The sequence below is a fragment of the Adiantum capillus-veneris genome, chromosome 18, assembly GCF_014529385.1.
Source record: "Adiantum capillus-veneris isolate H3 chromosome 18, ASM1452938v2, whole genome shotgun sequence".
NCBI classification, from domain to species: Eukaryota; Viridiplantae; Streptophyta; class Polypodiopsida; order Polypodiales; family Pteridaceae; genus Adiantum; species Adiantum capillus-veneris.
This window is the reverse complement of record NC_140948.1, coordinates 149,968,165-149,992,229: the sequence shown is the minus strand read 5'-3', so window position 1 is coordinate 149,992,229 and position 24,065 is coordinate 149,968,165. Positions and strand designations below refer to the sequence as shown.

General features: G+C 48.4%; 1 protein-coding gene across 1 annotated transcript in view; it reads right to left on the bottom strand.

Moving 5' to 3' along the window:
• The window catches only part of LOC147436633 (Peptidase C78, ubiquitin fold modifier-specific peptidase 1/ 2), a 169,980-nt gene that overhangs the window by 107,435 nt on the left and 38,480 nt on the right, over positions 1 to 24,065 (bottom strand). The gene's annotated exons all lie outside the window — the stretch shown is intronic.

The following is a 24,065-nucleotide window of genomic DNA, read 5'->3' as shown; positions in this document are numbered from 1 at the left end:
GCCACAAGAATCCCTTGCCCTCAAGATTAGGATTGGAGGACTCTCCCCACAATGGTGCACCGAGGAGGACACCCTCAAAGAAGCCATCACCAAGCTTAATGACATTCTTCAACCAATCAACATCAAGCCCGACACTATCTCTTGGATCAACGACACGCATAGGCGTGTGTCACCTGGTCAATGCATCCTCACTTTCAAGAACAAAAAAGAACGGAAGCAAGAGTTTCGAACTCCCAAGCCAGCTCCCCCTCCACCTGACCACCCCAAAAGAACATATGTAATGTTTTGTTTTGGTCCCATCTGACCTTTGAGGACGATAATGAAATCAAGAGGGGCCACTCTCCAGCAGGCAAATGTGATCCGAGCCAGGAGACGACCCAGAGCAGAGAGATATTGTGCTCGACAAGCACACCAGAGGGAGATCTACCGGATTCGGACACAGCATGAGCATGCCAAACAGAGAGAGATACAGCGAGTCTTCTCCGACCCGGCTGCCATACTACAGGGGCTCTTCACACCCTACCCTCCTATGCATGATATCCTACACCCTCAGTTTTCTACCGGATGGAGCTAGATTGCATCTCATCATTGTACCCCCTAAGCATATAGTTTCACATCTACTAGAGATAGAGCTCCATCCCCTCAATATACTCGCAAATGTATTACCCCACCTCTTATCTAATTATTGTAGAATTGTACCCCCTCACCTCTAGTCTTGTATCACTTTAGTTTAGTTCTTTTCCAGCACTTTAATCCTTTTTTGGATACCCAGAGGATACACACATGTACATGATTTTGTCTCATAGGCCAAGTTCGGTCCCTAGAAGACGTTAATAAAGCTTTCTTTCTTTCTTTCTTTTCTCTCTCTCACACACACACACAAGCATGGGCTCCATGAGAGAGGGAGAGAAGGCACATGTACCCCCCCTCTCTCTCTCTCTCTCTCTCTCTCTCTCTCTCTCTCTCTCTCTCTCTCTCTCTCTCTCTCTCTCTCTCTCTCTCTCTCACACACACACACACACGGATACATACCCACACACACACTACACACATACACGCATACACACACGTACTCCCTCTCTTCCCCTTCTCCCCTCTTCTTCACAATATGAAGAGAGGGTAGTTTCGAAGACAACCATGTCTTCCCCCATCATCAAGACGCCAACATCGACAATGAAGACAACCTTCATGCTCACGAACAAGAGGCTTGCACAATTGGAGAAGGACATGAAAGAATGGTGGATGGAGAGAGAGATATGGAGGGAGGAGAAAGCCACCTTCATCAAGCTATGGAACGAAGAGAAGGAGGACATGAGAGCGGAAATCCAAAATCTCAAAGAGGAGAAGGAGAGAAGGGAACGGGAGAACGAGAAGGAGAGGGAGAGATGGAGGAAAGAGCAAGAAGAGATGAAAGCACAAATCGATCTCCTTCATGCTTCCATCACATCCCTCACCCCCGAGGAAGGAGAGATTAAAGAGGAGACTAAGGAAGCCCTCAAGGAGGAAATCACCAAAGCCCTCACCGCAAGCATTGAGGACAAATTAGAGGCCACCAAAGAAGGATGGGTCGAAGTGGTCAAAAAGAATATCAAGAAGGTAGCAAGAGAGGAAGCCCAAAAAGATGAGGTACTCATCGTACACACAACCATCGAGGAGGAGAAGATGCGACAAGCTCGCCGTCTCAATGTGCGAGTGACCGGCATCAAAGAAGAAGAAGGGTCTACACCCGAGAGCGATGGGAAAGCTTTATGCAAGAAAGTGGGATACAAGGAAGAAGAGATCCCTTTCTCCAAAATTTGGAGAGCCGGCAAAGATCCAAAGAAGAGAGCTCTCATCCTCCAATTCGCCTCCGAGGAGTCTCGAACTTCTTTCCTCCGAAAGAGGGTCATCTTGAGAGGGCTAGAAGGCCCCCCGATTTATCTTGATGACGACCTCACAAAGATGCAACAAGATCACCGTCGCGCGTGCATGCCTAGAGTCCACCAAGCCCGCAAAGAAGGGAAGAAGGCAATATATCGAGATGCTAGGGTTATCATTGATGGCAAGACCATCGCATAGGGACTCGCGGCCTGTGGGACACATGAGGAGATTCATGTCACGGTTTGGAATTGCAATGGAGACCTATGGACACACCCAGAGAGACTTGAGGAGGTGATGAGAGGTCGAGACATCATTCTACTTACAGAGACACACGAGAGCCCAGAGAGAGGGTTACCACGGATACATGGATTCCAGTGGGAGTCTCTACATCGGGGATGTATGCGCCAGCACACCACTCGCGGCTCAGGAGGAGTGGCCATACTCTTTAGACAGGGGCTTCACAGCAGACTACAGATTGTTGCCCGGGACCCACAGGCCCGCTACATGTGGATTCGCCTCGAGCTCTCACGAGACAGGATCCTCTACATTGCCCTTTGCTACTTTGCTCCCACAGGCTCCAGATTCGCCCCTATTGAGCAAGAGTCACCGTACGCATGCCTCACGGAGAAGATTATGGAGTACTCCACACTGGGTGAAGTCTTCCTTATGGGAGACTTCAATGCTCGTACGCGCAGTGAGCAGTGTGAGGCATATGACCACGAGGACCCAGAGGCACTACACACTCTAGATGAGGAGGCTACTATGAGAGATACAGCAGACAGAGCTCCAGTCACAGCCTACGGACGACATCTACTTCGACTTGGCTCCCAGCACCGTCTCGTTATTTATAACGGGATGGTCCAGTGGCCCACCTCAGGGGGCCTGACTTGTATGCCACATGGAGTTACAGAGGGAGGGGGGAGTACAGTCGACTATATTCTGGGACCCAGGGAGGCTACACACCTTATCACATCCTTCACCATTCCACCCATACCCATCGGAGCCGACCACACATACCTCTCTTTCTCCATCACCGGAGATACCATCCCACACAGCTCCACAGCACACACTCCACACACCACCATCCATTTCACACATGAGCTAGCCTCTCTTTACTCGGCCGAGGTCGAGCATGGCCTATGCCTCCTCCACCCATCCACACCACTCTCAGTTCTCACATCACATATCTCTTCCGTTCTCCACACTTCAGCTATTAGCTCTTTTCCACACACCACTCACACAGGACGCACTCCCCCCCCCCGGGACTATGCCTCAGAACCGTTGGTATGATGATGAGTGCAGAGAGCTATACCGACGCCTCCGTGCACGGCGAGCCCTAGGAGAGATCACAGAGAGAGAGGCCAGACGGCATATGAAGACGCTGACACGCCAAAAGCGGCGAGCATTCGAAGAGGCACAGGAGCTTGAGCTATACCGCCTATTCATGAGCATGGATAGCGCGACGGCATGGCGCACCCTGCGCGAGCCACGTCCGACTACAGCTATTGAGGATCCACAGATATGGCATGATTATGCAGAGCGACTTTATGAGGTGCTTGGGCAGCCTCCTATCCCACAGCCACACGAGCCACGCCCCACGTGCTCCTCCTTCTTTACAGCAGAGATGGTAGAGAGGGCCATACGCCGCATGCAGCACAGACGATCAGCTGACCATACTGGATTACAGAGTGAGCACATCATTTATGCGGCCTCCACTATAGCCCCGTTGATTGCACATGTCTTCAACCGGGCTATAGGGGAGGGCTTCCCAGAGGAGTGGACACAGCACACCATAGTGCCTATCCACAAATCTGGCGACACCCTGGACCCAGGGAACTACAGGACTATCATGATTGGCCACACGATGGCCAAGCTATATGGAGCAGTACTTGAGGCACAGCTCAGCTGCTACGCAGAGACCGAGGGTTTACGAGCTCCAGGCCAGGCAGGTTTCAGACGAGCTTTCTCCACCACTGATCACATCTTCGTTCTGCGCTGCCTCATTGATGGGGCAAAGGCGCGGAAGAAGAGGCTTTACTGCTGCTTTGTGGATTTCCGCAAGGCCTTTGACACAGTCCCACGCGAGAGACTCTTCCAGCGCCTTCACAGCATTGGGGTACCAACAGAGATGATTTGGGCCATATATGCTCTCTACGAGAGGGTGACGGGTCGAGTTCGCTGCCCAGGCGGTTTTTCACAGACCATTGCTAGCACCGTTGGTGTTAAGCAAGGATGCCCACTCTCCCCGACACTCTTTGGGCTCTACATCGACGAGATCTCCGACTACATACTGCGAGCAGGGGGGAGAGGGGAGCGACTTGGCAGGTACTCCGGTCCACATCATGTTATATGCTGATGATATTGTGTTGATTTCAGAGTCACCCGAGGGCTTGCAACGCCATCTTGAGGCCTTGGACGAATTCAGCACACACAGGGGGTTGACTGTGAACCTTGGCAAAACCAAGGTTATGATCTTTCACACATCCAGTGCAGTGAGGAGCGCTACCACCTTCACAGCAGCAGGAGGACAGGTTGATGTAGTCACCTCCTATGTCTACCTTGGCATCACATTCACCAGCCTACCAGGACCCTTCACTATGAGGCAGGCTACTACTGACAGGCTCACCCGAGGATATGCAGCTCTGACCATGGTAGAGCGGAGATGCCACCAGGCACACTTTCAGGAGCCCCGCACGAAGGGGTGGCTTTTCGACACCTTAGTCACCCCGGCCTTGATGTACTCGGCGGCAGTATGGGCACCAGGATTGACAGCTGACCAGTGGACACAGCTTGAGAGGCCACAGGTATGTATGATCTCACGCTTGCTCCGCAGCAAGAAGACAGTGCCACATGACATTATTAGAGCCGAGCTCGCCACACCACCTATGGTTGTAGAGGCACTATTCCAGACAGTCTGCTTCATCCAGAGGATGAGAGAGCTACCTCCTGACAGACTTACTCGTAGAGTATTTGAGGCAGCTATACAGCTATCAAAGAGTGGGCATGAGAGAGCATGGTACTCACAGGTCAGAGCATGGTTTGAGGGACACGGTCTTGACATGGAGAGCCTACCACCATTCCAGTACGACCCCCACTCACCATATGTTCACCTCTCTCGCAGTGAGAGGAACTTGGTATTGAGACAGGATCTGTGGCAGCTATACACTAGGAGAGTCTGGGAGTCACTTGGCTTGGGGACGAGGATGTCAGATTACACAGACCAGTTTCTCACCATATTGTCTGGGGGGTTCATACAGAGACCACGCTACATGGACACATATATGCCACATAGCTCACGGGTGGCGATTGGTCAGCTGAGAGTGGCTTCACACAGGTTAGAGATTGAGATCGGGAGACATACTGGTGTTCCCAGGGAGGAGCGAGTCTGCAGAGCCTGCACAGAGGAGGTGGAGAGTGAGGAGCACTTTGTATGTAGATGCAGAGCATACACTGAGATCAGAGGCAGGTATGAGGCCTTATTCAGAGGACAGCCGACTCTCCGAGAGATCATGGACTCTCGAGATCAGAGACAGCTCGGACGTTTCTTACTAGAGATACAGAGCCATCTGGACACACTACTACAGCCACACACAGCTACACAGACAGAAGGGAGACAGTCGCAGCTCACAGACTTCTTTCAGAGGATTGCCGCCCCTCCCTCACCAGACACTCAGAGGGGAGGACACTCCCACAGGCGGAGGTGAGCCGAGCTAGACGACGACGACGAGTCACAGGCTACAGGGGCGCGAGCTCCCACCACCGACAGATCGAGGAGATCCGAGCCCGGGAGCGCCGTGCCACTGAGGAGCGAGTGGCTCAGATGAGGGCCGACCCCACAGCTTTCATTCGGGTAGCCTTGGCCCCAAACCCGCCCATGTACCACATCTTACATCCCCCCATTAGTACAGGATGGAGCTAGATAGCTTGATGCATTCTCATGATTGTACTACCTTGAGCATATAGACATGCATATACCCCTAGAGATAGAGCTCCATCCCTCCTCAGATACTCCACTACCTACATTCAGTTCAGTTTTGTATCAGTTTTGTTTCATTTGTCTTTCCGATAGACGGATGACATGCACACCATGTACATTTGATTTGTCTCATAGGCCGATTTCGGCCTGACATAGACGTTAAAAATCTTTCTTTCTTTCTCTCTCTCTCTCTCTCTCTCTCTCTCTCTCTCTCTCTCTCTCTCTCTCTCTCTCTCTCTCTCTCTCTCTCTCTCTCTCTCTCTCTCTCTCTCTCTCTCTCTCTCTCTCTCTCTCTCTCTCTCTCTCTCTCTCTCAGACAGTCTTCTACTACACTTCAAATGAGATGCTTAGAGAGCTGGATGTGAGTGAGTTGGGACTTGACAGATGCTCAGATGACAGAGAGCGGACGGAGTATGGAGATACCTCATGGAAATGACGACTACACATGGATTAGCCATACTTAACGGCTTACAACGATTTCCTGAAGCAGCCGGTTTCACATGCTTCCCACACAGACATGGGGCCAGTACAGTGGATTATGTTATGACACAACCGAGCTTTGTCCCCTGCATTCACGATTTCACAGTGGGAGCCAAGCCAGTGGGCATAGCAGTAGATCATGCTATCTTGACACTGTCCGTTAAATTTCAGTATAGTACAACCCAGACATCAGGAGGCAGGTCACACACCCGCTATACATTTACTCCAGAGACTGATTTCGTTCATACAGAGGAGATCTGGGACCGTTTATTGGAAGGCACAGCTGGTACAAATGGTACAGGCCTCTCAGTGGAGGAGTGCACCACTCTACTGACTGAGACACTGCATGGGGCTGCATCAGTGGCATACCCACACACTCAGCCGGGCAAGAGACAACATTCTGGGAGCATGCCCAGAATAGTTGGTATGATGAGGAATGCAGAGAGATGAGAGCCCAGCTTCAGAGGGATCTTCTTTAAGGAGTCATCACTTACAGACAGTCTCGGATTGCTTTCCGACGCCTTGTGCGACGGAAGAAGCGAGCTTACCTAGCTCAGATGGAGCGAGACTTATATCAAATGTTCTTGAGTAGGGACTCAGGAGAGGCATGGCGACTCTTCCATGAGCACTCCCCTCCCCCAGTGATTACTTCACCTGATGTGTGGGGCCAATATGCGACATCATTATATACGGTTCCTGGACAGGAACCCCTTCCAGACCCTACCAAGCCTTGCCCAGCTACGAGCAATTTCTTTACACCTGAGATGGTACAAAGGGCCATCGACAGGATGAGGACTGGGAAGGCATATGATCATGACCGTCTAGTAGCGGAGCACTTTATACATGCCAGGGATATGCTGATGGCACAATTGAACAACACTGCGAGAACCTGATTACCTGAGACTTGGAGGTTGTCTAATATTGTGCCCATCTTCAAGGCTGGTGACCCTACAGAGCCTGGGAACTACCGCACTATTATGGTTGGACACACATTGGCACAGTTGTATGCATCTATTCTGGAGCAACACTTGAGTAATTGGGCAGAGGGCGAGGGTGTACGAGCAAAGGGTCAGGCCGGCTTCAGGAGGGGTTTCTCCACTCTTGATCATATTCTGACACTCGGGGCCATCATTGAGGAGGGCAGAGCACATGGGAGACGGATCTATTGTAGCTTTGTGGATTTTCGCAAAGCATTTGACATGGTACCAAGAGCTCGATTGATACGCAGACTGCAGGAGATGGGGGTGCCCATAGAGGTGATTTGGGGGATTATGGCTTTGTACAGATCAATGGTGGGACATGTACGCACTCCGGAAGGGGTATCTGATTTAGTTCACTCTACTATTGGAGTGAAACGGGGCTGCCCATTGTCTCCTACTCTATTTGGTATGTATGTTGATGAGGGGTCTGATTACATTGACAGAGAGGGTGACACGGGTGCCCAGCTGGCAGGGACGTGGATCCCATGTTGCTATATGCTGATGATATTGTGCTGATATCTGACTCACTAGAAGGTATGCAACGACATTTGGATGCACTACACAGTTTTGCAGAGGATGGTGGAGTGTGTGTAAACCTAGGTAAAACCAAGGTTATGGTGTTTAACACCACACCACAATGGGTCAGGAGATCAGTACCTACTTTCAAATATGGTCAGGAGATTGTGGAGTATACAAATGCATACACTTACCTGGGGGTAGTCTTTACTGCGCCGAGATTTTCTTTGAGAAGAGCAGCAGAGACTAGACTAACTAGAGCTGGTGCGGCTCTGGGAGGAATGGAGAGGATGTGTTCGCAGGTTCAGTTCCAGGAACCTAGGACAAAGTTATGGCTCTTTGATACTTTGGTTGTCTCTACTATGTTATATGGGGTGCAGGTTTGGGGACCTTCTATAGGCCAGGATGGCTGGAGGCGTATGGAGAATCCCCTGGTATCTATGATCTCTCGGCTGATTAGAGCCAAGGCTTCCGTACCGCATGATATCATTCCAGCGGAATTAGTTGCCCCCCCTATGGAGATTGAGGCGCTTACCAGATCAGTCTCTTTTGTACACAGTCTGTGGGATACTACCAGAGACAAATATGCCAGGGTGGCTCTAGAGTCCTCCAGACAATTAGCTCTTAATGGGGATACATCATGCTGGTATGCACAGATGGCATCATGGTTTCAGACACATGGTTTCACCATGGACAGGTTGCCTCCTTTTCAATACTCTCTACAGGCACCCCTGAGGTCTCTGACACGGGTAGAGATTAATAGACTCATTCGTTAGGATCTGATCCAACTGGACGCGAGGAGGACATGGATAGAGCCGTTACAGGAGTTGGGCACAAAGATGGCTTTCTATAGAGAGCATCTTCTCCACCTCACGGGGGATGGGTTTGTGATTCGACCTAGCTATATAGACACGCATCTTTCTCATGGTTTGCGTTGTGCCATTGGCCAGATACACACGTCCTCACATCAGCTTGAGATTGAGACTGGCAGATTCAGAGGGACACTAGCAGATAGCAGGATATGCCGCTTATGCCATCTAGAGCCAGAGACAGAAGTACATTACATATGTCATGCACAGTGTACTATGAGATACGAGGCCGTTTTCATTGTCTATTCAGAGAAGGTTTTGGGCCTCTATCTAGGGTCATGAGTTATGAGGATCAAAGATATCTACTTGAGTTACACAGGCATAGAGAAACTTTAATGAGGAGAGCTGAAGAGAGACAACCCCAGAGACAGATCACAGATTTCTTTACACTAGATATTGTACACCCAGAAGAACAGACAGAGGAGCAGCCAACTGTGGAGGGGTCTACCCGCACTACTGGCATTCTCATAGACCGAGCATTGGAGCTAGGGAGATCTAGACGACCCCGATGGAGAAGAGGAGCTACACAGTTTCGAAGGAGGCTACAGCAAAGGATTCGAGCCATAGAGGAGCTCCACAGTTTTGAAGGAGGCTACAGCAAAGGATTCGAGTCATACTCTTTCGTCGTCCAGAGTGCAGATGAAGATGGATCTCTACTCCCCTCCCATATTGTCTTCACATTGTACTGCTTAGTTTAGGATCCCGCAGTATTTATATTTTGTTATCCTAGTTTAATTTATTTTGTTAATCTGACTTTGTATCAGATACACCGCATTGTAACTTTCTGGTCTCATAGGTCACTTTGAAGACGTTAATCTAACATTTCATTTCATTTCATCTCTCTCTCTCTCTCTCTCTCTCTCTCTCTCTCTCTCTCTCTCTCTCTCTCTCTCTCTCTCTCTCTCTCTCTCTCTCTCTCTCTCTCTCTCTCTCTCTCTCTCTCTCTCTCTCTCTCTCTCTCTCTCTCTCTCTCTCTCTCTCTCTCTCTCTCTCTCTCTCTCTGCCAGCTGACAGGCTCGCGCAGGTGCAATTGCAAGAGAACGCACAGGCGCAGCAGCAGGGGGGCGTGTAGCAGCAGGTGGAATTGCAAGGGGCTCTCTCTCCGAGCTGACAGACTCGCGCAGGTGCAACTGAAAGAGAACGCACAGGCGCAGCAGCAGGGGGGCGTGTAGCGGCAGCAGGTACAACTGTCGGAGAGCACGTAGGCACAGCAGCAGGGGGGCGTGTAGGTGCAACAGCAGAAGGGCGAGCAGGTGCAACAGCAACAGCAGGTGCCTCAGCACGCGAACCTTCATTTTGCTGCAGCGACCTGTTCTTTCACCAGTTTTCTACATTTGCTGCCCGCAGACCTGCAGGGATTTATTTGCAAGGAATTTGGAAACTGCCGAGCTCACAGAAATTGCAAATTGACACATACAGAAAGCAAACATATGCCATGTAGGCTGAATGGGGAAACATATGTATGCATAATGCGGTGCGTATAGGTTGCTCTCTCCTCTCTCTCAGAAAGTGAAACAAATAAGGCAAGACAAATGGCGGCACACTACATGGTCACAAGCAAGAGGATGACAGCCATTGAAAAGGAGTTGAAAGAATGCAAAGCCCACATGGATGAGTGGAAGAAAGAGAAGAATTTAATTCTCGAATGGAAAAAGAGGGAGGAACAGGCGAGGGAACTAGAACGCAAGGAGTTCCGGGATGAAATTCAAGCTTTAAAAAGTAGCATCTCAGCCCTTCGGGAGGAACTAGACGAAACCAAAGAGGGAAGACGCCTTGAAGATGGGGAAATTCAACCATCAATGATTGACGAGCTGAATAGTATACGAGCACAAGTCAAAGAAATAAAGGAGGAAGGAGAAATGAAGACCTCATGGGTGGAGGTTCTCTCCAAAACGCAAAAGAAAATGGACGAGGCTGAAAAATGGATTGAAGTTGTCAAGAAGGGAAAGGGCAAGGAAATTCCGACTACACCCGACATCATCAACAAAACACTAGAAGAGGAACAACGAAGAAGGGTACGCGCTCTACACGTGAGAGTGACCGGCCTAAAAGATTCAGATAAGGTGGACCAAGAGGTGAAGAGCCTCATGTCCATGATGGGGGTGGAGAAGCCCTCGCACACACAAGCTTGGAGAGTGGGCAAGAAGACTGAAGGTAATGGGGAGAGTTCAAAAGGACGGGCTCTCATTTTGCGCTTTCCCTCCATGGAAGAAAAGAAAGACTTTTTAAAGAAGAGGCCAACCCTCAAGAAAACAGGTATCTTTTTAGGAGATGATCTTACGCTCTCACAGCTTGCACATATGAGAGAGGTCATGCCAGAGATTATAGCAGCAAGGGAGAAGGGGAAGTTAGCTTTCTACAGAAATGGACGAGTAGTGATTACAGAGCACCGCTCTACATGACGGTGCGAGACCTATGGGACCACTCTCAGGATGGCAGTTTGGAACTGTAATGGTTCGTATAGACTTGATGTGGGGGCCTTTGAGGATAGCTTCAGAGACAGAGACATTGTTTTCTACTCAGAGACTCATCAGGCTCCAGGACAGTTGATGCCGCACATATCAGGATACAGATGGGAGACAGCTTGTAGGACATGCACCAGAACTGCGCATGGGACTAGAGGATCAGGAGGTGTAGCAGTTCTTTTCAGAGAGGAGCTCCAACCACTATTGCACATAGTTCGGAGAGATGATCAGGCCAGATACTTGTGGGTGAGGCTGAGAGCAGAGACTGGACGTTTCTTGTACATCGCCATATGCTATTTTCCTCCCAGCACTTCAGTATATGCTTCACCCAGAGGACAGTCTCCTTACTCTGTACTTGATGATGATATCTGGGAGTTCTCCAGAGATGGAGACATCATACTCCTGGGGGATTTCAATGCCCGTACAGGCAGCTCACAGACAGTCTTCTATGACACATCAGAGGAGATGCTTAGAGAGCTAGAGCCAGAGGAGTTGGGACTTGAGAGATGCTCACACGACAGAGAGCATACAGAGTATGGGAGATACCTGAGAGAGATGACGACTACTCACAGTTTAGCCATACTGAATGGCTTAACGACTTTCCCATTGTCTACAGGTTTTACTTGTTTTCCACATAGACATGGGTCCAGCACTGTAGACTATGTTCTGACACATCCGAGCTTTATCTCTCACATTCAGGATTTCACAGTGGGGCCCAGGCCAGTTGGGATAGCAGTAGATCATGCACTTTTAACATTATCAGTCTCCTTTGAGTACAATACATCTCAGGCCTCACGGGGTGGTGGACATACACGCTATACTTTTACACCAGAGACTGACTCAGTATATGTAGAGGAGATACGTAGGCTTTTATGCACATCAGAGCCAGTATACACAGTGGAGGAGATCACATCTATACTGACAGTGACATTACATGGGGCAGCGACAGAGGCATATCCACACACTCAACCTGGGCAGAGACGTCGTTCTGGGCACATGCCTCAGAACAACTGGTATGATGAGGAGTGTCGACAGAGGAGAGCTCAGATACAGCGGGACCTTACATTGGGAGTGATCACCTATAGACAGTCTCGCATTGCTACACGACGACTAGTGCGACGGAAGAAGCGAGCTTTCTTGGTCCAGATGGAGCAAGATTTATATCAGCTCTTCCTTAGTAGAGATTCAGGAGAGGCTTGGCGTCTATTCCATGAAAAGTCTCCCCCACCAGTGATTACTTCTACAGAGGTATGGGGGCAGTATGCAACATCTTTATACACTGTACCTGGACAACCACCATTACCAGACCCACCACAGCCATGTCCGGCTACGAGCACCTTCTTTACCACTGAGATGGTAAAGGAGGCCATTGACAGGATGAAGACCAGACGGGCACAGGATCATGAGGGTTTGGTAGCAGAGCACATTATACATGCTGGGGATTTATTGGCAGAGGTGCTTGCACGGCTATTCAACCGTGTCATGTGTGAGGGTCTCCCTGAGTCTTGGAGATTATCTACTATTGTACCTATCTTCAAGACAGGTGACCCCACAGTGCCGGGGAATTACCGTACTATCATGGTAGGACACACATTGGCACGGTTATATGCATCCATCCTCGAGCATAGGCTGAGCTGTTGGGCAGAGATTATGGGCATACGAGCACCTGGGCAGGCTGGTTTCAGAAGGGGTTTCTCCACACTAGATCATGTCTGTACACTCAGGGCTATCATTGAGGAGGGTCGAGCACATCGTAGACGGATATACTGCAGCTTTGTGGATTTTCGCAAAGCCTTTGACACAGTGCCGAGGGCCAGATTGATGCACCGGCTTATGGAATTGGGGGTACCCACAGAGCTGATGTGGGGGATCATGGCATTGTACAGATCAGTGATGGGTCATGTACGCACATCAGAGGGGATATCCGACATAGTTCACTCCACCATCGGAGTGAAACAGGGATGCCCACTGTCCTCTACTTTATTTGGTATGTATGTTGATGGGGTCTCTGATTATATTGACAGAGGAGGTGCACAGCTTGCAGGGACATGGATCCCTCTTTTATTGTATGCTGACGATATCGTGTTGATATCAGAATCGCCAGAGGGTATGCAGAGACATTTGGACGCATTGCATAGTTTTGCAGAGGATAGTGGATTGTCTGTCAACCTTGGTAAAACCAAGGTCATGGTATTTAATACCACGCCACAGTGGGTTAGGAGATCAGCACCTACTTTCACATATGGACAGGACAGTATGGAGTACACTGATGCATACACATATCTTGGGGTGGTCTTTAGTGGACCGAGGTTCACACTGAAAGTGGCATCAGACACTAGATTGACTCGTGCCTATGCAGCCCTAGGTGGTTTAGAGAGTATTTGTTCGCAAGTTCAGTTCCAGGAACCTCGAACAAAGCTCTGGCTTTTCGATACTTTGGTCGCTTCAGTTATGCACTACGCGGTTCAGGTTTGGGGACCGTCTATTGACAGTGCTGGATGGACTAATATGGAGAGACCCCTGATATCTATGATTTCTAGGCTGATTAGAGCCAAGGCCTCAGTCCCACATGACATCATACGAGCGGAGCTGGCTGCCCCACCTATGGAGGTTGAGGCACTCACCAAATCAGTATCATTTGTACACAGCTTATGGGACACCACCAGGGACAGGTATGCCAGGCTTGCTCTCGAGTCATCCAGACAGCTGGCATTACAGGGAGATACATCATGTTGGTATGCACAGATGAGCTCATGGTTTCAGAGGCATGGTTTCAGCATGGACAGGCTGCCCCCTTTCCAGTATTCTCTTGATGCACCATCCTTGGCTCTTACGCGGATGGAGACTACTAGACTCATTCGGCAAGATCTTATCCAGCTTGATAGCAAGAGGACATGGATAGAACCATCACGGGAGTTGGGTACGAAGAGGGTTTTCTATAGAGAACATCTTCTTCAACTCACGACAGACGGATTTGTCACACGGCCCAGTTACATGGACACACATCTATCTCATAGGTTACGATGTGCTATTGGCCAGATTCGCACATCTTCACACCAGCTTGGGATTGAGACAGGTAGATTCAGAGGCATACCAGCAGACAGTAGGATATGTCAGTTATGCCATGCAGAGCCAGAGACAGAGTTTCACTACATATGTCGCTGCACAGTCTACTATGAGATACGGGGACGCTTTCATTGTCTATTCAGAGATGGTTTTGACTCGTTAGACAGAGTCATGAGATATCAGGATCAAAGATGTCTCGGATTATTCCTACTTGAGATTCAGAGACATAGAGACGCTCTATTGAATGGGCAAAGACAGAGACAGTCCCAGAGACGCATCTCAGATTTCTTCAGTCTGAGTACCACAGAGTCAGAGAGGACACCACCACCAGAGAGCTCGGTTCCCACCCATACACACATCAGCGGTACTCTCATTGATCGAGCTATTGAGTTAGGGAGATCGAGACGACCGCGACTGAGGAGGGGGGCCACGCAGCACCAGCGGAGATTGCGGCAGAGGATCCACAGGATTCTAGCACGACACCCAGAATGTCGATCGGGATAGGCTTCATGCTACTGCTATATTGTATCATGGTGACACTTATCCCCACTTTGTACCTTTATGGCATGATACCATTGCTCCGCCTACCAGCCACCCATAGGAGTCGGTAGCACTCCTATCATTTCTTTGTTTGTAGTTTTCTTGTTTGTACCCAGACTTGGTACTAGACTCATCATTGTAATCAGTTGGTCTCATAGGTCATTTTGGCCTCTTGTAGACGTTAATATATCATTTCATTTCATTTTATTTTCTCTCTCTCTCTCTCTCTCTCTCTCTCTCTCTCTCTCTCTCTCTCTCTCTCTCTCTCTCTCTCTCTCTCTCTCTCTCTCTCTCTCTCTCTCTCTGGTTTCCACTGCTTATTCAGAGAGGGTTTTGGTCCTCTATCTAGGGTCATGAGTTATGAGGATCAGAGATGTCTTGGACTATATCTACTTGAGTTACACAGGTATAGAGACACTTTACTGGGGAGAGCTAGAGAGAGGCAGTCCCAGAGACACATTACAGATTTCTTTTCACTAGATATGGGACAGCCAGAGGAGCAGCCACCACTGCAGAGCTCGTCCCCCACTCATTCGACCACTACTGGCACTCTCATCGACCGAGCATTGGAGCTACAGAGATACAGACGACCGCGACTGAGGAGAGGAGCTACACAGCATCGACGGAGACTACAACAGAAGATTCGAGCCATACTCTCTCGACATCCAGAGTGCAGATGAGGATGGATCCTCACCATTTCTTCCATCTTTGTTTCACACACTGTTACATCCAGTTTACCGGGTACCTATTGTATCAGCTGCTACACCCACGTAGTTTTAGATTGTAGTAGTAGTAGTAGTATTTTGTTCCACTTCTAGTTCTTTTCTAGTTCTTTTGTACCCAGACATGGTATTAGATTCACTATTTTGTAGCTGATTGGTCTCATAGGTCATTTTGGCCTTTTGAAGACGTTAATATAACATTTCATTTCATTTCTCTCTCTCTCTCTCTCTCTCTCTCTCTCTCTCTCTCTCTCTCTCTCTCTCTCTCTCTCTCTCTCTCTCTCTCTCTCTCTCTCTCTCTCTCTCTCTCTCTCTCTCTCTCTCTCGCGCGCGAGCAAGGTGCAACAACCATTGCGTAAGGAGCAGAAACCATCGCGTAAGGTGTAGCAACCATTGTGCAATCATATTGGCAGTTTTGATCGCATAAGTGAATGAGCCATCGCGTAAGGTGGTGCAGCCATCGTGTAAGGTGTGGTGCTCCAGCCATCGTGTAAGGTGTGGTGCTCCAACCAGCCATTGTGTGAGGTGCTCCAGCCAGTTCGTTGTGCAGAGCTCCATCAGCTCTCTCAATGTTCAGAGGTGACGCGCTACTGTCCTGTGATGCGCGCTGTTGTGGGGGTGATGAGCTGCTGTGAAGAGCTGCACGCTGTTGCCTGCTCATCTGCTGCCATGCTGCTCTAACTCAGCATTTAGTAGCAGATCAGCCATCGCCAGCCAGCACCTGTGTTTGGGAGCAGTTCAGCCCATCACCACCCAGCAAGCAGCAGCGTTTTCAACCAGCCCCAACTTCAGCCTGTGTTTTGCACAGGGCTGTCCACAACTGCGTCTTCCAATCGTCGCTGGGTTTTAATGCAGCTGAACCAGCTGAACCCTCTGTATTCAGCCTTTTCAGGCACGTTTTCAGCTTCAGCCCACAGTAGTTCTCAAACAGTAGTACCTCCAGTGTTCAGCATTAGTACCTTCGGTTTCGCAGTACCTTCAATTTCGCACGAGTATCTTCAGTTTCGCGGGCTGCCCTTTGCCTACGTGTCCATGGTCTTGCTGGGTATTGCTTTACCCTCACTGAACATGGAAACCGTCTCCCCTGTTCTACCTTCACAAGACACAGAAGCCATGTGTTGGGGTATAAAGCCCAATGTGGTCGCCCAGCTAAGTGGGCGGGCCGCCACGTATGTACACATATTCTTTTGTGAAAACCTAATAAGAACTCACTATGCTCTACACATTACAGTAGAGCGACTTCACCATATGTCGTGATCTTCTTCTCGCACTCTCTCTCGCGTCGCACTTCCGCTCGTACTCCTTCAGCTGTGACCACCAAAGATCATGTTCGGCTAGGCAATGGGCAGACATGTGAGATCTTAGGTGTTGGAGATGTTCAATTGAAGTTTCAGAATGGCTCTTCTTTCACGCTGAAGAATGTGAGACATGTTCCCGCAATTACAAAGAGCTTGATCAGCACAGGTTTACTTGATGATGCTGGCTACGTCACCACTTTTGGACAGAACATGTGGAAGATATCCAAGGGTTCTATGACAGTAGTACATGGAGTAAAGTCTGGAGGACTTTACATGATTTATGTATCAAATGTCTCTAAAAATATAATCAATGTAACTGAGCAGCCGAACGTTTCTTTGTGGCATAGCCGGTTAGGACATATGTCCAAGAAGGGAATGGAAATCTTGTCTCGTTCTGGTTATTTGCCTGGCTTTTCATTTAATGATTTTGAATTCTGTCAACATTGTCTGTATGGTAAGCAAACACAACAGCCACATAAGCATAGAAGCAGTAGAAGAGATACACAGTTGGCACTTGTTCATAGTGATTTGTGTGGACCTATGCCTAACCTATCTCTAGGGGGAGCTTCTTACTTTATGACATTTATAGATGATTACTCGAGGAAAGTATGGGTTTACTTTCTCAAGCACAAGGATGAAGCGTTTAGTGTTTTCAAAACGTTTGTGACACTTGTGGAGAATCAGAGTGGCAAGAAGCTTAAATGCTTACGCACTGACAATGGTGGAGAGTATGTTTCAAAGGCCTTTCAGGACTTTTGTGAGTCAAAAGGTATAAAACGTGAACTTACTGCTCCTAATCCTCCTCAAAATGGTGTTGCTGAGAGGATGAATAGGACCATACAAGAGAAGGTCAGAAGTATGTTGTCTAATGCACAGCTGCCAAATGGGTTTTGGGCTGAAGCTGTATCAACAGCTGTTCATCTTGTAAATAGATCTCCTAGCAAGGTTTTGCAGAAGGATTCAGTGCCAGAGATGGTATGGTCAGGCAAAATGCCCTCATACAAGCATCTCAGAGTCTTTGGCTGTGAGGCATATACTCACGTTCCAAAGGAATTTAGGAACAAACTTGAGCCAAAGAGTAGAAAGTGCATCTTTCTAGGCTATGGTAATTCTGGTGAGATGGGGTTCAGACTTTGGGATCCCGAATCCAGAAAGGTTGTCCGCAGCAATGATGTTCACTTTAATGAATCCAAATATCATTCTAAACCAGAGAGGGTTGAGGAGATTAGAAGAGTTGTCTTCCAAGAAGATGGACCTGCACGTGCAAGACAAAATGTCAGGGCTCAAGAGGAGCAAGGACAGGATAGAGTGGAACCACAGGTTGTGGCTGAGCCTGAGCCACCTATTGTGCGTAGATCTGGACGTGTCACGCGACCTCCTGATAGGTTTGTTCCATCTATGAACTATGCCATGTTGACTGATTGCAATGAGCCTTCATGTTACAAGGAAGCAGTGCAAATGAAGGACTCCAAGAATTGGCAATTGGCCATGCAGTCAGAGATGACAGCTCTGCATAAAAACAAGACATGGAAGCTAGTTAAATTACCACAGGGCAAAAAGGCTCTACCTTGTAAATGGGTTTACAAGTATAAGATCACCGCTCATGATAGTCAGCCAAAGTACAAAGCAAGGCTTGTTGCCAAGGGCTTTAAGCAAGAACAAGGCATTGACTTTGAGGAAGTCTTCTCTCTGGTGGTCAAGATGACTACATTGAGATGCTTTCTTGCATTGGTTGCCATATTAGATTTGGTGTTGCACCAAATGGATGTCAAGACAGCGTTCTTGCATGGTGATTTAGATGTGGAAATTTACATGCAGCAGCCAGAAGGGTTTGTTGAGAAAGGCAAGGAAGATTGGGTATGCCAGTTGTTAAAGAGTCTTTATGGCTTAAAACAATCACCGAAGGCATGGTACCATAAATTCCACAAGTTTATGCTTTCTCAAGGCTACAAACGTAGTGAGTTCGATCACTGTCTATATACAAAGAAGGCTAAGGATGGTAGTTGGCTGATCCTTATTTTGTATGTGGATGACATGTTGATTGCTGGCAAGCACTTGGAAGAAATTTCAGCTTTGAAGTCAAAGATGGCAAAATCGTTTGACATGAAAGACATGGGTGAGGCAAGTCATATCCTTGGTATGCGCATTGAGAGAGACTGATCAAAGAAGTTGATTTGGTTATCTCAAACAGAGTATATTGACAAGGTTTTGCAACGTTTCAATATGGAGAAGGGAAAGGCATTGAGTGTTCCATTGCCACCATATGTGAAACTTAGCAAACAAGATTGTCCTGTGTCTGAGGAAGAACAGGCTGAAATGGATAAGATTCCATATGCGTCTGCAGTGGGTAGTTTGATGTATGCAATGATTGCTACTCGCCCAGACATTGCATTTGCAGTGGGAGTAGTAAGTCGATACATGCCAAACCCAGGCAAGAAACATTGGGAGGCAGTGAAAGGAATATTGAGATACCTGAAAGCTACAAAGAGTATGCGTATATGCTATGGGAGTCAGGAGCTAACTGTAAAGGGTTTTACAGACTCAGATTATGCAGGTGACTTAGACAACCGAAGGTCTACGTCAGGGTATGTCTTTACATTGGCTGGTGGAGCAGTATCATGGCGTTCTAGATTACAAGATTGTGTTACTCAATCTACTACACAGGCTGAATATGTTGCAGCATCAGAGGCATGCAAAGAATCAATTTGGCTTAATCGACTAGTAACAGATTTGGGAATCAAAGAAGAGATGCCTGTGTTATATTGTGATAGTCAAAGTGCTATACAATTGGCTCGCAATCCAGTTTATCACTCAAAGACAAAGCATGTGGATGTGAAGTATCATTTCATCACGGAAATGCTCGAGGATAAGCAACTTCAGCTTGTCAAAGTTCACACCACAGAAAATCCTGCTAATCTTCTTACAAAAGGACTTCCCTCAGAGAGCTTTGCGCATTTTCGCAAGCAGTTAGGTGTAGGGTAGTACATCACTTCTCTACATCTCTTGTATATTAGCTTGTATAGTAGCTTCTCTCACACTTAAAGTACCACATTGGACTTTAAGTGGGAGGTTGTTGGGGTATAAAGCCCAATGTGGTCGCCCAGGTAAGTGGGCGGGCCGCCAGGTATGTACACATATTCTTTTGTAAAAACCTAATAAGAACTCACTATGCTCTACACATTACACTAGAGCGAGTTCACCATATCGTCGTGCTCTTCTTCTCGCACTCTCTCTCGCGTCGCACTTCCGCTCGTACTCCTTCACCATGAATGTTTCACCTACTTGCAAGCCGCGAGCAAAGGCCACCTTCATGCTCACGAACAAGCGGATGACGCAAATGGAAAGGGAAATGAAGGATTGGAAAATAGAGATGGAAGGATGGTGGAAGGAGAAGGCCAACCTCATTCAGATGGTCTTCAATGAAGGCGCACAATGGAAGAAGGAGAAAGAGAACCTAAACGCAAAGAAGCACTTAAGGTGGACTCACATACACTCAAAGAAGAAGTCTCAACTCTCAAACGGGAGCTTGTTGACAAAGCAAGCAGTGGACTAGAGGAAGGTGAATTTCAGCCCTTTGTGATAGAGGAAATCAAGGTAGTCAAGGAACAAGTAAGGATGATCAAAGAGGAAGAGAAACTGAATGTGGCGGACGTGGCGGATATGATAACAAAGACACAGAAGAAGGCGGACGAGGCCGAAAAATGGATTGAGGTCGCCAAGAAAGGGAAAGGTAAGGAAGCTCCTTGTACACCAACGCTTATCAACATGACCCTTGAAGAGGAGCAAAGAAGGCGGATGCGGGCTCTACATGTGAGAGTGGCCGGCCTCAAGGACATAAACAATGTGTCACAAGCCTCACATTCATGATGGGGGTGGAGAAGCCTTTGCACACAAAGGCATGGAGAGTAGGCAAGAAAAGCGATGGCCCGGGAGAGTCTTCAAAGGAGAGAGCTCTCATACTACGCTTCCCCTCCTTGGAAGAGAAGAATGAATTCTTGAGGAAGAGGCCTACCCTCAAGAAGACAGGTATTTTCCTCGACGATGACCTTACTCTCTCACAGCTCGCACATATGAGAGAGGTAATGCCAGTGATTACAACGGCAAGGGAGAAGGGAAAGATAGCCTTCTACAGAGATGGTCGGGTGGTGATTGTAGAGTGGCGCGTTGCGTGACGGTGCGAGACCTATGGGACCACACTGAAGATTGCTACTTGGAATTGTAATGGGTCTATGAGGTCGGACGTTGGTGCATTTGTAGACAGTTTTAGAGACAGGGACATTGTATTCTTCTCAGAGACTCACCAGGCCCCTAGACAGGTGATGCCACATGTGGTGGGATATAGATGGGAGAGCCCACAGGACAGCTACGAGATCTGAGCATGGGAGGAGAGGTTCAGGAGGAGTAGAAGTGCTATTTAGAGAGGAGCTACAGCCGCTACTACATATTGTACGGAGAGATGAGCATGCTAGATACATGTGGGTGAGACTGAGAGCCGACACAGGTCGATTTCTATACATTGCTATATGTTACTTTCCTCCAAGTATGTCAGTATATGCTGCATCCAGAGAACAGTCACCTTTCTCTATACTAGACGATGACATATGGGAGTTTTCTAGAGATGATGATCTCATTCTCCTAGGGGACTTCAATGCCCGAACGGGCAACTCTCAGACAATCTTCTACGACACTTCAGATGAGATGCTTAGAGAGTTGGATGTGGGTGAGTTGGGGTTTGACAGATGCTCACATGACAGAGTGCAGACAGAGTATGGGAGATACCTCATGGACATGACGACTACACATGGGTTAGCCATACTTAATGGCTTACAGCGATTTCCTGGAGCAATCTGTTTCACATGCTTTCCACACAGACATGGGACCAATACATTGGACTATGTTATGGCACAGCCGAGCTTTCTCCCTTGCATTCATGATTTCATAGTGGGAGCCAAGCCAGTGGGCGTAGCAGTGGATCATGCTCTCTTGACATTGTCCGTTTCATTTCAGTTTAATACAGCCCAGACATCAGGAGGCAGGTCACACACCCGTTATACATTTACACCAGAGACTGATTCCGTTTATATAGAGGAGATCTGGGACCGTCTATCGGAAGGCACAGCTGGTACAGGCCTCTCAGTGGAGGAGTGCACCACTCTATTGATTGAGACACTACATGGTGGTGCATCAGTGGCATACCCACACATACCCACACACTCAGCCGGGAAGGAGACGACATTCTGGGAGCATGTCCCACAATAGTTGGTATGATAAGGAGTGCATAGAGATGAGAGCCCAGCTTCAGAGGGATCTTCTTTTAGGAGTCATCACTTACAGACAATCTCGGATTGCTTCCCGGCGCCTTGTGCGACGGAAGAAGCGAGCTTACCTAGCTCAGATGGAGCGAGACTTATATCAGATGTTCGTGAGTAGGGACTTAGGAGAGGCATGGTGACTCTTTCATGAGCACTCCCCTCCCCCAATGATTACTTCACCTGATGTGTGGGGCCAATATGCGACATCGTTATATACGGTTCCTAAACAAGAACCCCTTCCAAACCCTACAGAGTCATGCCCAGCTACGAGCACCTTCTTTTCCACTGGGATGGTACAGAGGGCCTTTGACAGGATGAGGACCGGGAGGGCATATGATCATGACGGTCTAGTAGCGGATCACTTTATACATGCTAGGGATATGTTCATAATGGTTCTTGCAGTGTTGTTCAATCGTGCCATGTCTGAGGGTTACCTGAGACTTGGAGGTTGTCTACTATTGTGCCTATCTTCAAGGCAGGTGATCCTACAAAGCCTAGGAACTACCGCACTATTATTGTTGGACACACATTGGCACGGTTGTATGCATCCATTCTTGAGCAGCACTTGAGTAATTGGGCCGAGGGTGAGGGTTATGAGGAAAGGGTCAGGCCGGTTTCAGGAGGGGTTTCTCCACTCTTGATCATATTCTCTCACTCAGAGCCATCATTGAGGAGGGCAAGTCACATGGGAGACGGATTTATTGTAGCTTTGTGGATTTCCGGAAAGCATTTGACATGGTACCGAGAGCTCGATTGATGCGTAGACTACAAGAGATGGGGGTGCCCATAGAGTTGATTTGGGGGATTATGGCTTTGTACAGATCAGTGATGGGACATGTACGCACTCCGGCAGGGGTATCTGATTTAGTTCACTCTACTATTGGGGTGAAACAAGGCTGCCCATTGTCTCCTACTCTATTTGGTATGTATGTTGATGAGGTGTCTGATTACATTGACAGAGAGGGTGACAGAGGTGCCCAACTGGCAGGGACGTGGATCCCATTGTTGTTATATGCTGATGATATTGTGTTGATATCTGACTCACCGGAGGGTATGCAACGACATTTGGATGCACTACACGATTTTGTAGAGGATAGCGGATTGTGTGTAAACCTTGGTAAAACCAAGGTTATGGTGTTTAACACCGCACCACAGTGGATCAGGAGATTAGCACCTACTTTCACATATGGTCAGAAGATTGTGGAGTATATAGATGCATACACTCACTTGGGGGTAGTCTTTACTGGGCTGAGATTTTCTTTGAGAAGAGCAGCAGAGACTAGGCTGACTAGAGCTTATGCGGCTTTGGGAGGATTGGAGAGGATGTGTTTGCAGGTTCAGTTCCAGGAACCTAGGACAAAGTTATGGCTCTTTGATACTTTGGTTGCCTCTACTATGCTATATGGGGTGCAAGTTTGGGGACCTTCTGTAGGCCAAGATGGTTGGAGACGTATCTCTCGGCTGATTAGAGCCAAGGCCTCCGTACCGCATGATATCATTCGAGCAGAGTTAGTTCCCCCCCCCCCCCCCCCCCCCCCCCCCCCCCCCCCCGGGGAAATTGAGGTGCTTACCAGATCAGTCTCCTTTGAGCACAGCCTATGGGATATTACGAGAGATAGATATGCCAGGTTGGCCCTAGAGTCCTCCAGACAGTTAGCTCTACAGGGGGATACATCATGCTGGTTTGCACAGATGACATCATGGTTTCAGACACATAGCTTCACCATGAACAGGCTGCCTCCTTTTCAGTACTCCCTACAGGCACCCCTAATGTCTCTGGCACGGGTGGAGATTAATAGACTCATTCGTCAGGATCTGATCCAGTTGGACACGAGGAGGACATGGATAGAGCCGGTACAGCCATTGGGCTCTCTCTCTCTCTCTCTCTCTCTCTCTCTCTCTCTCTCTCTCTCTCTCTCTCTCTCTCTCTCTCTCTCTCTCTCTCTCTCTCTCTCTCTTTCATACTTCAACACAAGTCAGG